Source organism: Oratosquilla oratoria, chromosome 9, assembly GCF_046742065.1.
Source record: "Oratosquilla oratoria isolate Oo_2021 chromosome 9, ASM4674206v1, whole genome shotgun sequence".
Classification (NCBI taxonomy): Eukaryota; Metazoa; Arthropoda; class Malacostraca; order Stomatopoda; family Squillidae; genus Oratosquilla; species Oratosquilla oratoria.
Window position 1 is genome coordinate 51,757,556 of NC_134785.1, and position 15,357 is coordinate 51,772,912.

At 37.4% G+C, this 15,357-nt stretch overlaps 2 protein-coding genes across 4 annotated transcripts in view; one reads left to right on the forward strand and one right to left on the reverse strand.

Annotated features, from left to right (window-relative positions):
- Arms (Ankyrin repeat-rich membrane spanning) overlaps positions 1–13,651 on the reverse strand; it is a 661,393-nt gene extending 647,742 nt beyond the window's left edge. The window contains exon 1 of the mRNA XM_076190426.1: positions 13,448–13,651. The gene's annotated coding sequence lies outside the window, so the exon portion shown is untranslated. The remainder of the gene's footprint in view (positions 1–13,447) is intronic.
- A 560-nt stretch (positions 13,652–14,211) lies between these two features.
- The window catches only part of LOC143028403 (actin-binding protein IPP-like), a 37,292-nt gene continuing 36,146 nt past the window's right edge, over positions 14,212–15,357 (forward strand). For 2 of the 3 annotated variants that reach the window (XM_076190430.1, XM_076190432.1), the window contains exon 1: positions 14,212–14,346. The gene's annotated coding sequence lies outside the window, so the exon portion shown is untranslated. The remainder of the gene's footprint in view (positions 14,347–15,357) is intronic. The other variant, XM_076190431.1, reaches the window with a different exon arrangement.

Sequence of the window (15,357 nt, forward strand, 5' to 3'; positions counted from 1 at the left end):
ATCGAACTGATTCCCTAGGATAGGAAAGATCACTAATCTGCGACCCCAGTTCCTGTTTTACACAAGTGTGAAAGGGATTTGTTACTAGGCTATTACAGTCTCTTTGGTGTGGTGGGTTAAGGCTCTGTGAAGGTAATCTTACATGTGACCGAAAGCAGTGGGTTCGAATCCTACATGCAACTGTCATAAAAATTATCAGATTGATGTCGCTGTTACTAGCGAATTTCTCTCATATATATTATATCCATATGCATATAAACACAAGCGTTATTGCTGTGCGCACTGTTCAGATGTTTCTATGTCGTCATATGATTTTATTACTCCTCGCCTAAGGGGATTGGCCCCCGTTCTGAAGGAAGCCCCGAGGGTTCGGGACCCCCGTTGTCTAACTCCATATCCAGTCTGCAAACTAAGTTAACTTTCCCATGTCCCTAACTTGGTCGCACCAGACAATTTAAATTAGATGAGCCAGGTTAAATGCATTTTCTAGTTTAACATTGAGTTAACTGCGCCACCAAACTAATTCCGGTTAACTACCCTTCGCGTTAATCTAGATGAAATTAACTAAGTTGTTACCAGAGGAAGGACAGTTTACTCCTCTTTTCTTTCGGTAAGGAATTTCGTTCGACCATAGGAAGTCCTCTTTCCTCCTCTTCTTTATCCTCTTCTTTATCCTCCTTCTCTTCATCCACATCCACACCATCATTACTCTCATATTTTCCTCCTCTTCCTCTTCTTTATCCTCCTCCTCCTCCTCTATCCTCCTTCTCTTCCTCTTCCTCCTCATTCCTCCCCTACCTTCCTCCTCTTCCTCATCGGGATCCGGGCCGGATAGCGACTGTCAAAACAGCGACAGTCATAATAGCGACTTCATAAGGGCGACGCAATCAGGTGAGCGACTTTCAAAACGGCGACTGTCCTAATGGCGACCGCATTATAACAGCGACTGTAATAATAGCGACTTTACTATCGACCGGTCAGAATGGTCGCAGACTTATGTTTCAATTGCTTGTGTTTTCGTGTTTGTATTTACGCGTTCAGTTGTGTTTACTTTGTTAGATAGGTTCAGAATGAAATATGCTCAAAAGGTCGCAGACTTATGTTTCTATCGCTCATATTTATTTGTTTGTGTTTACATGTTTGTGTTCACTTCGTGAGATAAGTTCACTGAAGTGAATTTACTGGTCGGTTGCTCAGTCGTCGGTTTTTTAATTCTTTTAATAATATTTTTCTTTCAATAATAAGTAAATAATAATAGCAACATTTAGGATTGGCCGAAACGTCGTACCCTGCAGAGTTCTTGCCGAAACGTCAGTTGCTGAAACGTCTGTGGCCGAAACATCCTATATTCGATGCGCTCCCCTCCTGCATGCTCATAATGATGTTGAACTTCTGGACTGGGTTGTTCAAAATAATTTTTTGCACTATCTTGGCGTTGAATCTATCTTGACATTAAACATCATGGTAACACAGAGCGTTACCATGACTTTTAACATCAAGATAAACTAACGCCAGAATTAGTTTTTGAACAACCCAACCCTAGACTCCTTTGTATGATATGTTATCAATGTTAGGCAACTTTTTGTGTAACAATAACACCATTTACCTTAGTCCACACATGAAAGCTGTATAATTTTAATTTAGATAATTTGGTGCACTGTATAATTTCAATTTAGATAATTTGTTTCATAAATTCAATTTCGTTTTCACACAGTATGTGCAAAAAATATTGTCACTTGAAATGATATTTCTTTAATTCTTTTAATAATATATTTTCTTTCAATAATAAGTAAATAATAATAACATTTGGAGGACTGGCCGAAACGTCCTACGTCGGTTTTTTTAATTCTTTTAATAATATTTTTCTTTCAATAATAAGTAAATAATAATAGCAACATTTAGGATTGGCCGAAACGTCGTACCATGCAGAGTTCTGGCCGAAACGTCAGTTGCCGAAACGTTTGTGGCCGAAACATCCTACATCCGATGCGCTCCCCTCCTGCATGCTCATAATGATGTTGAACTTCTGGACTGGGTTGTTCAATTTTTTTTTTTTTTGCACTATCTTGGCGTTAAATCTATCTTAACATTAAACATCATGGTAACACAGAGCGTTACCATGACTTTTAACATCAAGATAAACTAACGCCAGAATTAGTTTTTGAACAACCCAACCCTAGACTCCTTGTTATGATATGTTATCAATGTTAGACAACTTTTTGTGCAACAATAACACCATTTACCTTAGTCCACACATGAAAACTGTATAATTTTAATTTAGATAATTTGGTGCACTGTATAATTTCAATTTAGATAATTTGTTTCATAAAATTAATTTCGTTTTCACACAGTATGTGCAAAAATATTGTCACTTGAAATGATATATATTTCTTTAATTCTTTTAATAATACATTTTTTTCAATAATAAGTAAATAATTATAGCAACATTTGGAGGACTGGCCGAAACGTCCTACCCTGCAGAGTTCTGGCCGAAACGTCAGTGGCCGAAACGTCAGTGGCCGAAACATCCTACATTCGATGCGCTCCCCTCCTGCATGCTCACTAAATCACTAATGATGTTGAACTTCTGGGCTGGGTTGTTCAATTTTTTTTTTTTTTACATTGTCTTGGCGTTAAATCTATCTTGACATTAAGCATCATAAACATCAAGATAAACTAACGCCAGAATTAGTTTTTGAACAACCCAACCCTAGACTCCTTGTTATAATATGTTATCAATGTTGGGCAACTTTTTGTGCAACAATAACACCATTTACCTTAGTCCACACATGAAAGTTGTATGATTTTAATTTAGATAATTTGGTGCACTGTATAATTTCAATTCAGATAATTTGTTTCACAAATTTAATTTCGTTTTCACATAGCATGTTCAAAAAATATTGTCACTTGAAATGATATATATATATATATATATATATATATATATATATATATATATATATATATATTTCTTAATTCTTTTGATAATATATTTTCTTTCAATAACAAGTAAATAATAATAGCAACATTTGGAGGACTGGCCGAAACGTCCTACCCTGCAGAGTTCTGGCCGAAACGTCAGTGGCCGAACCATCCTACATTCGATGCGCTCCCCTCCTGCATGCTCATAATGATGTTGAACTTCTGGACTGGGTTGTTTAAAATAAAATTTTGCATTATCTTGGCGTTAAATCTATCTTGACATTAAGCATCATGAACATCAAGATAAACTAACGCCAGAATTAGTTTTTGAACAACCCAACCCTAGACTCCTTGTTATAATATGTTATCAATGTTAGGCAACTTTTTGTGCAATGATAACACCATTTACCTTAGTCCACATATGAAAGTTGTATAATTTCAATTTAGATAATTTGTTTCATAAATTTCATTTCATTTTCACACAGTATGTGCAAAAAATATTGTTACCTGAAATGATGTATAAGTAATTTTTTTTAATTATTTTAATAATATATTTTCTTTCAATGATAAAAAAATAATGATAGCAACATTTGGAGGACTGCTGATGCGATAATGTCGCTGTTATGACAGTCGCTCTTATAATACAATCGCTATCATGTGGTCGCTGTTTTAAAAGAATCGCGATTGTGAAGTCGCTCTATTGACAGTCGCTGTTATGACAGTCGCTATTCGGAACCCGAGCCTTCCTCATCATCATTACTCTGCTACCTTCCTCCTCTTCCTCCTACTCCTCCACCTGCTCTTCCTCCTCTCCCCTTCTTCCTACTTCTCAAATTCCCTGATATCCTCCTCCTCCTTCCCCTCCTCCTCATCTTCCTCTACCTCCTCACCTTCTCCCTGGTCTTCTTCCTTCATCCTTCTCATCCTTCCCCCTCTTCCTCCCCCTCCTCTTACAAGTCTTCCTCTCCTATTCATTTCCTATTTCCCGATTGCATCTACCCATTTTTCCCGAGAATATACTTTCGCGTCTCTATGTCACTCTGTTTACATTCTATTCTTGCAAGTGCCACACTGACAGTTCAACTCTAAATTTTTACTCCACCAAATCTCTGTTCACATGCTGAAGGGCGGGTCTTCTGTGTGACGTCACATGACGTCATGTCGATGCAGAAAAAAATATTTGTAGACTTAGAATTTGCGTTTGTTTTCTTGCGTGCGTGTGTGTGTGTGTGTGTGTGTGTGTGTGTGTGTGTGTGTGTGTGTGTGTGTGTGTGTGTGTGTGTGTGTGTGTGTGTGTGTTTGTGTGTGCACGTGCAAGGTTCTATGAACGTAGTGGTGCGTAAATTTATATATTATTTCTTTTCTATTTTAAGCTTGAATTCACGTTAAAGTCAAAAGTCATCTCAGTGAAGCAGATGAATGAATAAAGAATCAAACGATCAAACTAATAAATATTTCAGTGAAAGAACGAACGAATATAAAACGAATAGGTAGATAATAAGAAACAAACAAATAAATTAGTAGAAGAATGAAATAAATAGATAAATTATTGAATATATATGGGAAAACTGAAGTCATCTTTCCATGGAGAAATGGAGAAGGAGGCGCTACCCCATATATGGTCTCGGGGGGGAGAACGCGTTTTGAATACTCTATACAGCAACGACTAGACGAGCAAATTCTCTCTCCTCTCTACTCTCTCTCTCTCTTTCTATCAACACACACACAAACACACACATGAATACACACAAACACACAAAGCACAACTATGTACGCACCAAGATCCGCTTGTATGCGTTTTCAATAAGATTTAAAATCCGGTAGTCATTCTCCCTGATTGTCCGCACTCTCTGCCCTCAGCATTTTCAACACAAGATAACACTCTCCCCCTCTCCTCTCCCCTTTTTCTCTTCTTCCTCTCCTGGCTTATCTCAAGGCTCCGTCGATTTTCTCAATAGGCTCTCCCCTCCTCTCCACCAGCCCCATACATCTATCTCCCCCTACCATACACTTCCACCTCTCCTCTCTCCTTCCATCTCCCCTTTCTCCTGTTGTCATTCCCCTTCTCACATTCTTCCCACTCCTCCTCCTCCTCCCCATTTCCCTACACCTCTTCCTCCCCCTCATCCTTCCCTTCCCCTACCATTCTACATCCATTTTTCCTCTCCTCTTCCTTGCTCCTCCCTCCCCTAGAACCCCCATCCTCCTCCTCCTCCCTTCTCCAAGACTGCAGACCTATCCTCCTCTTGTTCACCTAACACTTCTTTAATTATTTCCTTTATTATAATTTGTATTTATTTATCCATTTATTTATCTATTTATCATTATTATATTTTTCTCATCCGACCTTGATATGGACCAAAAGGTCTCCTGTCGGCATGTTCCGCCTTTGTAATCCTTCTCCCCTACCTTACCCTCCCCCCTCCCCTCTCCTTCCATCTCTCCGTTCTCCTCCTAATCTAGCTATCCTTCTTATGCACTCGTTTGTTTCTCATTTCTTTTATTTTTCTTTCTTTCTTTTAACTATCATCTCCCTTCATCACGTCTTTCCGGTCATTTTTCAAATAAACAAATAGATATGTACAGATCTAGACAAATAAATAAATGTATGAAAAGATAACGAAATAAATAAACGTATAAATGAATAAAGAGATAAATACATAGACGAATAAATAAGTATATAAATAAATAGATAAGAAAATAAGTACCTAACACAAAATATCAAATGAAAAAAATAGAGCACCAGGTAGCTCAAACTACGGCCGGAGCCTTCACCTTTGCCCTGCGTACTATCAATCCTGGGGTCACTGGCCATCGCTGGGGTCCTTAGGCCTACGAGCTGAATTAAATCGTCAGGGACTTCACCATGACAAAGTAAGTAAAATTCGTCAACACAACCGGGGAATACACTTCCGCCCTACCTTTCCTCTTCCTCGGCACCCGTACATCAGAATATTTTGGCCCCCCCGCTTGCCTGCCACATTTCCAAACCCAAAACTTCCAGTAGACACACACACACACACACACACACACACACACACACACACACACACATATATATATATATATATATATATATATATATATGATAATTTTTATGACAGTCGCATGAAGGATTCGAACCCACTGTTATCGGCCACCCGTAAGATTACCTTCATAGAGCCTTAGCGTACTACACCAACAAACAATTATTCAAGAGGCTGTTGGTATGGTGAGCTAAAGCTCTGTGAGGATAATCTTACGAGAGGCCGATAGTAGTGGGTTCGAATCCTGCATGCGATTGTCATAAGAATGATCGGATTGATGTCGCTGTTACTAACGGATTTCTCTCATATATATGTGTGTGTGTAGGGTAAGCTAAGCAGGCAGCGCGCGTCCCGTTCTTCATCACTCGACTTCCAAGAAAAATAACAGGTATCGGTAGGCTAAAGTGTACAGTTAACAGGAACAAATATCTATACGCATTTTTCTAGCTATATTACCAGAAAATAGTGTAAATAGACTCATTTTGAAGGGTTTATTGTTCCCAACGTTTCGATTCGCGTCCAAGAATCGTCTTCATGGTCATGATGGATACATAACGTGAACACAAATATACATGTTCAATGGCGTAACTGGGAAAGGATACAAAAGTGTACAACTTGATAAGCAAAAATGTGACACAAAGAAAAAGGTAATGAAAGTGAAACAAAAAACAAATAATACAATAAAAGTGTAATAAAAACATGAACCTGGAGAAAAAGTTTGGAAGGGCGAGGAGGAGGAGAGGAAAAGTACCCGAGACGGTGGACATATTGTACACCTTTGTGTACAAGTCATGGAACCTGATATTCTCTTCCACCTACACCACGCACCATACAGATCTGTCTTCACATCATGTATCCATCATAACCCTGAAGACGATTCCTGGAAAGGGAATCGAAACGTCGGGCACAATAGACCCTTCAAATAGAGTCTGTTTACATTTTTTCTCTCCCGATATGGATCCTAGACTCCAGATCTTCCAATTTATACATACATACATACATATATATATATATATATATATATATATATATATATATATCTACCTAGCGTGTGTGTGTGTGTGTGTGTGTGTGTGTATTCACCTCGGATCTGCTGCAGTCTCTGTCGAGACAGCCAGACACCACCCTACGGCAGTGAGCTCAGAGCTCCTTATTAGCCGATCTCTGGGTAGGTCTGAGACCACTCACACACCACACACCGGGACAGCAAGGTCACAACTCCATGACTAACGTCCCGTACCTACTCGCTGCTAGGTGAACAGGGGCTACACGTGAAAGGAGACAAACCCAACTTATCTCCGCCCGACCGGGGAATCGAACCCCGGTTCTCTGGCTTGTGAGGCCAGTGCAGTACCAATCCGCCACCGAGCCGTGTGTGTGTGTGTGTGTGTGTGTGTGAGAAATTCGCTAGTGACAGCGACATTGATCTGATCATTTTTATGATAGCTGCATGTAGAATTCGGACCCACTGTTTTTGGCCACCCGTAAAGGCTCTGTGAAGGTAATCTTACGGGTGGCCGAAAGCAGTGGGTTCGAATCCTAAATGCGACTGTCATAAAAATTATAATACATATATATATATATATATATATATATATATATATATATATATATATATATACATTATGTATGCAAACTGAATTGAACACAACAGCATTTTCAAATTTACTATGTTCTTCCCGTATATTAAACTTTTCTCACCAATCAAGGGTCTTGATTCAGTTGAGTAAGCGAGGAACCAGATTCCCAAAATCTTTCATTTCAATCAAGGTTTCGACTGCAAAGAATCAACTTCAGGTATTGAATAGTAGGATGACAATATCGCCCAGAAGACAAGAAATTTCAGGATCATTTCGTTCATTCTGATCCCTTGGGCCATAGGTTCCCAAACTTTACCATGCCAAGGACCCCCCAGATATTTAAGTCCCATCCGAGGACCCCCAGCCAATCAAAAGTTATTATTACCATACCAAGATACCCATTACATGATTATAATGCAGTAAATTTACTATTTGTATATTCCTACACAAAGAAAGTATAAAAATAAACATTTAAAATATTTTCAAAATTTTGTCGATTTTCGTTTTAAAAACTTTTCCATCTTCTGTTCACACTTTCTGTAAGCATAGAATAAAGCTTGAATGAATATAAATAGTAATTAAAAAGAAACAAATGAAATATTATGACAGATATAAAAATGTAAAAGAGAAGTGCTGGCTGATTTGCACAACAAAATATCAATATCACCGACACTATAATGACAGAGAATCAGTGTTGTATATTTTTATAATTATATAGTTTTTTTTCTGGAGTTAATTTTTTTCCATTGTGTCGCGGACCCCCTAGGACCTTCTCAGGGACCCCAAGGGGTCCGGGGACCCCATTTTGGGAACCACTGCTTTGGGCAACTGTTCGACGACATAATTATAGAAATTACGCAAATATGTTTTCAATTGTTGAGTATTTAATATATATTCTATATATACAAGATTTTTAGATATATACTCACAAACACACACACACTCAATTAGGAATATATACGGGTGTCCTCATTTCCTCTCCACCAATCAGAGACCAGCACTGCACCCAGCTACACTCACCATCAACCAAAAATTATTGACAAACTTTCTGCGCATCCAGTGTACATATAGGGGCGCGCGATTGGCCAATTACGGGTTAATTAAGAGATGATATGTGCCTTTACGCTAGATAATTGAACTACTTCTAGTGAAATCGATTTAGTCATATTTGATGACACTGAAAGAAGATATATTCTTATCCGACTGAGGAGGCGTGGCTATGAATGACGTCATGTCGACAGACGAGAATGTAAACATTGAAGTAAATAAAGAAAACATTATGCTCATACGTTCAGGTTTAAAGCCTCTAATGGTAGCCAGAAAAAAATGGTTAGATTATATCTCCGTGTTAAAAGGCTGCAAACACGACATTACTGAGTTTGAACCTAGTGATAACAGAGCTTATCTGCAAGATCAAAAAACAATTAAACCCGTTATACAGTGACACACTTTAAATGTATATACTGTACACACACACGCACACACACACACACACGCGCGCGCGCGCACACACACACACACACACACACACATATATATATATATATATATATATATATATATATATCATACACGATCGTGATGTACAAACAATAGAACAGTGTGTCTTACTAGGATATATTATTTTGTAAACTTAGATATATAATTTTATTTAAGAAATATAATTCTAAAAAATTGTCCTCCATTATTCACCCCGTCCCCCATTTTATTTATCGTTTTCTATTTACCCAGTTAAGGGTAATTTGCTGCCATACACACTGGAAACATCGTATACACAAGAGAAACAAAGGCATTCATTTGCCTCACAAAGGGGAGAGGAATGTACCCCAAAATAACCAGATTCTAAAGAACAAATAAATGAACAGATTAATGAATAAATAAATAATAAAAAATAGATCAATGTATACATATAAATAAATAGATAGATTAAAAGCAAATACAATATGTGGAAGGACAGGACGACTCGAACATTAAGAAGACCCACCAATTAAAAGAGACTGGTGACCTCTTGGCCCATGGGACGCCAAATAGACCAAGGCTGAGACATCATCCTCGCCCGTTGGACACCTAACACGCTCCTCCCCCTCCTCATTATCACCATCCAGTTTAATCGAGTCGCCTACCGAGAGTTCGACGACATGACGTCACCATGACGAAAGATTTAATAGTCTCCCTCATCACGGCGACCTTCCCTCGCCTAAATAAAATCAGCTGACGACAGTTAGAATGAAATCCGTGGGATGTATGACCATAAGGAAGGGGTTGGCGTGTGTGTGTGTGTACGTGTGTGTACGTGTGTGTGTGTGCATGAGTGTGTACATTTGTGTGTGTACGTGTGTGCCTGTGCATGTGTGTGTACGTGTGCATATGTGTGTGCACGTGTGCATGTGTGTGTGTACATGTGTGTGCATGTGTGTGTACGTGTGTGTGTATGTGTGTGTACACGTGTGTGTGTGTGTGCCTGTGTGTGCCTGTGTGTGTACGCGCGAATATATGAGTACTCGTTAATGCAAGAGTCCATTAGTGACATATCAATAAATCAATTTGACGGTTCCATAGGCTATGGTAGAGGGGGTAGTGTTTGTCCTTCCATTACTCCCTTCCCCTCACTCCCACTCCTACATTGTTTCCACCTTCCAAAGTATACATCATCACTCCCACTCTACCTAATCAACCTTCAACCACTCTCCTACTCATCTCTTGCCAGTGGTTCCACATTCCCCAGCTTCTCATTTGTCTACCTCTCATTTAAAGAAAAAAAATCTATGATGTTCGCCAGAATAGTAAACGTAATGCCACAATGGGTACAGAAAACCACAGCTTTATTTATACGTGTGCTCGACCAGTTACCTTCCCTTTCTGTTTCTCATTCTAACTGTGGAATCTATTCTAGAATCTTCCTCAATGTTCCACAGTCCAATCTAGACCAGTCACTTCCACATAAACTCCTTCAGTGCCGGATGGAACTTCTCGTCGCCCTCATTCATCCGTGCATAACCTCTTGAACCGCGGACAGATTAAGTTCATCTCAATGAACCCCATCCGAACCGTATACCACATGTAGCTGGCTGCCATCAGACCATTCATCCAGTTGTGAGTGACCCCAATTATGAACTTTCATAATTGCCTCTACATTCTTTGTAACTAGAACTAGACAGCGGTTAGAACAAGGTTGTGCCCTATATCTTATTCTCGAAAGGATAACCGAGAACGAAGTGGGCGGACAAGGTAAAGCGGACATTAGATGCAAGAGGAATATTTGTTGAGCAAGTAAAGGAGATTACAATGAACAGAGAGAAAATCTGAAGGAATGGTGTAGGCTGAGGGGATGGTCTTTTTGTCTCTTTACCTTCCTCTCTCTTTTTTTTTTTTTTATAGTGGGTGAGGATATGGGTCGCCTTGCAATGAAGAGGTGGGGGTAATCCAATTCCTGCTGTCGGGCCCCCACTGTGTTTGTGCTGTGTCTCCTTGCATTCAGAACAGTGTGGCAGGAGGGGTATGGATGACCCTTCATCCACAAGGTGCTAAGAAGGGAGAGGAGATGAACGGGTTTTGTGTGGATGTGGTCGGGGTCGTGGAAAGAGACTTCCAGAGCCTCCCAGCGGAGGAAAAGAAAGAGCACACTGGTTCACTCCTATCAAAGGCAACTGTACAAAAAAAAAAAAAAAAAAAAGTTCCAGACAACCTAATGCAATGTGGTTTCCTCACGAGGGTAGGGACACAGTTACGGATATATAAAGAACAATATCCTTGAAGATAACAGTCGAAAGATGAGGTGCAATCTTTTGGCGGTCAGGGAGAGAAGGACGGAATTCCTCAGTAGGAGTAGAGTCATTAGTAAGGGTGATGCCTTTAGACCCTGACTTGCTCGCGAATACTGATTGACGGGAGTCGCCCCACTGCATCAGAAACAGACTTCCTAAAAGAACGGAAGAGAATCATGTACTGAGCCAGCAACTGCGTTCGAGTTGGAAAATTGTGAAAACGGTACATATATACATAAACACACACACACACACACACACATATATATATATATATATACATACACACACACACATATATATATATATACATATATATATATATATATATATATATTGTATATATATGTACACACGTTTATTTATATATATGCATGCACACATACACACACACACACACACACACACACACATATATATATATGTATATATATATATATATATATATATAAAGTATGTGTATATAAAGATACAAACACATGCACACTATATATATATATATATATATATATATATATATATATATATATATATATCCAGTATGTGTATATAAGGATACAAACACACACACTACACACACACACACACACACAGATATATATATATATATATATATATATATATATATATATATACATATATAATATATAATGAAATAATGAAAGGAATGGAAGTTTTAGACAGGAATGACCTGTTAGTGTGGGACAACGGTAAAACGAGAGGACACGGAAAAAACTGGAAAAGATAGTTATAGAAAAAACTTGAAAAGGAACAGTTTCCCACACAGAGCGATTAATACATGGAACAAATTAGACAACAAAACAGTATGTGCAAACACTATACAAGATTTTAAGATAAAACTTGATGCGGGTCACCACGAGCATAGCTCCCCTCCCGTATATTACAACTAGGTAAATATATATAAATATAAATATATATATATATATATATATATATATATATATATATATATATATATATATATATATACCCAGTATGTGTCGTGTATATAAAGATACAAACACACACACATTATATATATATATATATATATATATATATATATATATATATATATATATATATATATATATATATACAATCACTTCTTGCAAGAAATTATTGACGCACTTTTTTTCCATGCATATCCAGAAGACTGGCCCCATCCAGGGTTCGAAACTTCGGGAATACACCAAGTCCCTTTTCCGAGCCTGGTGATGTATTCTTTTCATTATGTATGTATATATGAATACACACACATACATAGAAGAACTTGTTCATTATTATCTTACCATTATAAGTATTCGACAGCTTCACTGGCTCCAGGTGATAATCTAGCTTTTGACAAATAATTTAAAAACTCCCTATTCTTCTAGAAATTAATCTGCCAAATGCACTGTCATGGCACCTTTGCAAATGCGTAACCATGGAGATCAATGGAAACGAGAGCCAGAATAAAAATTAAAAAAGATATCACGAATAAGCAAAGGAGATAGGATGATATATATAGATTCCGTTTTCTTGAGAAGATATTTCATCAAAGCTGAGTTTTAATTTGATTCATATGTGGACGATCATGGTTTCATTTCGTTCTAATGTGTATATAGTCAAAGGTTAATAATGAGGAAGTCGTGTACAGAAATCAGAGTGGGGAATGAAATTCCTGTCTGCTGCTGTTATACTACAAGAAACATCAAGACACCTACAGCACGAGGGGAAATGAACACACGCACATGCACCTAAGTAAACAAACATCAACGTAGAACACGAATGTACAAACTGTTGTTTCGACTCAAAACAAGCCCGGAATTATGTTCCAAAATTTAAGTCAGCCAGGTGTTTCTGTGAATACTTGCGTTCAATATTAAAAAGTAATAAGGATTATAGTAATACGTCAATATTTACGATAATGTTATATTTTGACGCATTTGGTGACTTGCTTGTCCATCATGTGCCACGTACACATGGGGATAGTTGTCTATTTTAGGTAGTAAATATAGATAACGTCAGACACAAGCCATTAATCAAAAGTCACTGAACAGTATTTTTCCTCTCCTTTTTCGAACGCATCTAAGTACAATGCTTTGGTTTGTTTACGAACGTCGTCTGCTTCCCGCCAGAGGCAGACGACGCCGATGACTTCAACCAATATCACTTACCTCATGAAATATGTCCTTACTGTAGCTTTATTTCATATTTTTCAAGGCATATACTACTTATTGTATTATAATCTACCACTTCAAACCCATGTATAGGCACTATTCAACGAACACTCAACATAAAAAGTGATAAAAGTGTAAGCTCTTCTATTGACTGCTGACAAGACTTCACCAGCTGATTCACTACAGACACTACCTTGCCTCGCTGCAATTCTCGCTAGATGGACCCAGCGAGGGGAACTTTTCCCTTGGCAGAAATGCGATGTCCAACGTTTTATACTCTGAACTCTATTCAGTAACATTTAATGTTACATATTTCTATTGTTTAATTAAACTTATTTAAGCATATACGTTCAACAACAATGACGATATAACATACATATATTGTTTCGACGAAATGTATGATCAATAGAAAAGAGGGAGTATTTTTCCACGCTTGCAATCATTAATTGAAACATTTGAGAAAGCCTGTTATTAAAAATAAGTCTTACTTCTGTTTGGAGGACTATATTTGAACTTTTGGTAAACCTCATAAGTGTTATAGACTTAAATCATTCCTCCAAATTTGATTTTCCCTCCAGTGTCACTGACATAATTAAATATAAAAGAAGTTCATTGCTTTGATAGAGCCAACGAATTAATATAGATACATTTTTATAATGCATGGAATTCACAAACTTTTTATCACTCACAATTTGCAACAGACTATCTGCTTTTTTCTGTTTTTACTTTCGAAAAATGTTAAGGTGTGGTCCGTTGGTTTGTCGTCTGCAAGAGGTGTAAGGTGGAGCTTCTCCGACATTTTGGGAAACTACCTGTGTTGATAGAAGATTAATATATTTATTGCATTGCGTCGTTTTCGTTGGCATTAATTCTGCAAAAATAGAGTTTAAAGGTCAGTAACTATGAGAGTAAGAATTCTTCTTCTTTTGGTCGTCAGGGTGAAATGAAGATATCGAAATTACAACATCCTGGATAAGTCTTTGATTAAAGGATTTGCCAATGAAGTGACAGGATGCACCGAGGTTATTTTTGTTGTGGCGTTTTGTCTGTGCAAGCTGTTGTAGGTTTTCACTCCCTACACAGTACATGAGGTTATGGTTATTTGATAAATGCGTGTGGGAACGTGAAGACAAGAGGAAACCTTGATTAATGTTGTAATAGAAATGGATTTCGAAAAAAACACCAGTTTGAGTTTCACTAAAGAGTAATATGTACACAGATTGAAGGTCTCTTGTAGGATTGAACATTATTCACATTATCAATACTTTTGACAAAGAGAAGTATAAGATGAATATTAATTTTTTTGTCTTTGTTTTTGTTAACCTTCTTAAATACGAGTACATACACCTCTTGGTACTGTTTGTGTACAGAGAAGTCCATATGCGAATAAATTAAATGCTACGTAGGTATATATTTCATATATATGAAATTGAATATAAACCAGAATTGAAAAAAGAGCTCTGTATGTCATGTAGAAAGGAATTAGATTTGATAACTATTTTTCAGATAATTATCATAACCACCATTTTCTTGTGTGCTCTTAAATTGAAAAGGTTATTCTTGGGAAATTATTTTCATCAATCATCATAGAAAAAAATAGAAACAATGTAATTATAATTTTTTATTTAGTGAAGTCACTGGTATTTTTGAACATATATGAGATTTTTTCTTTCTCCATTTGCTATAGATTATTTTTATTATGAAATTAAGCTAATTGTTAATGTGGGTGGATGCCTTGCTAGCTACCTCCCATATGATTATAAAGGGGAATAGGCCTTTGGTATATAGATAGTTGATTAATTATGACACGTCTCAATATTTTCTGACTTTTTCCAAAATTGTTTGGAATTGTATGAAAAAAGGGGCAGGTCATCTCTATGACATTCAAATAGTTTGCAGTAAA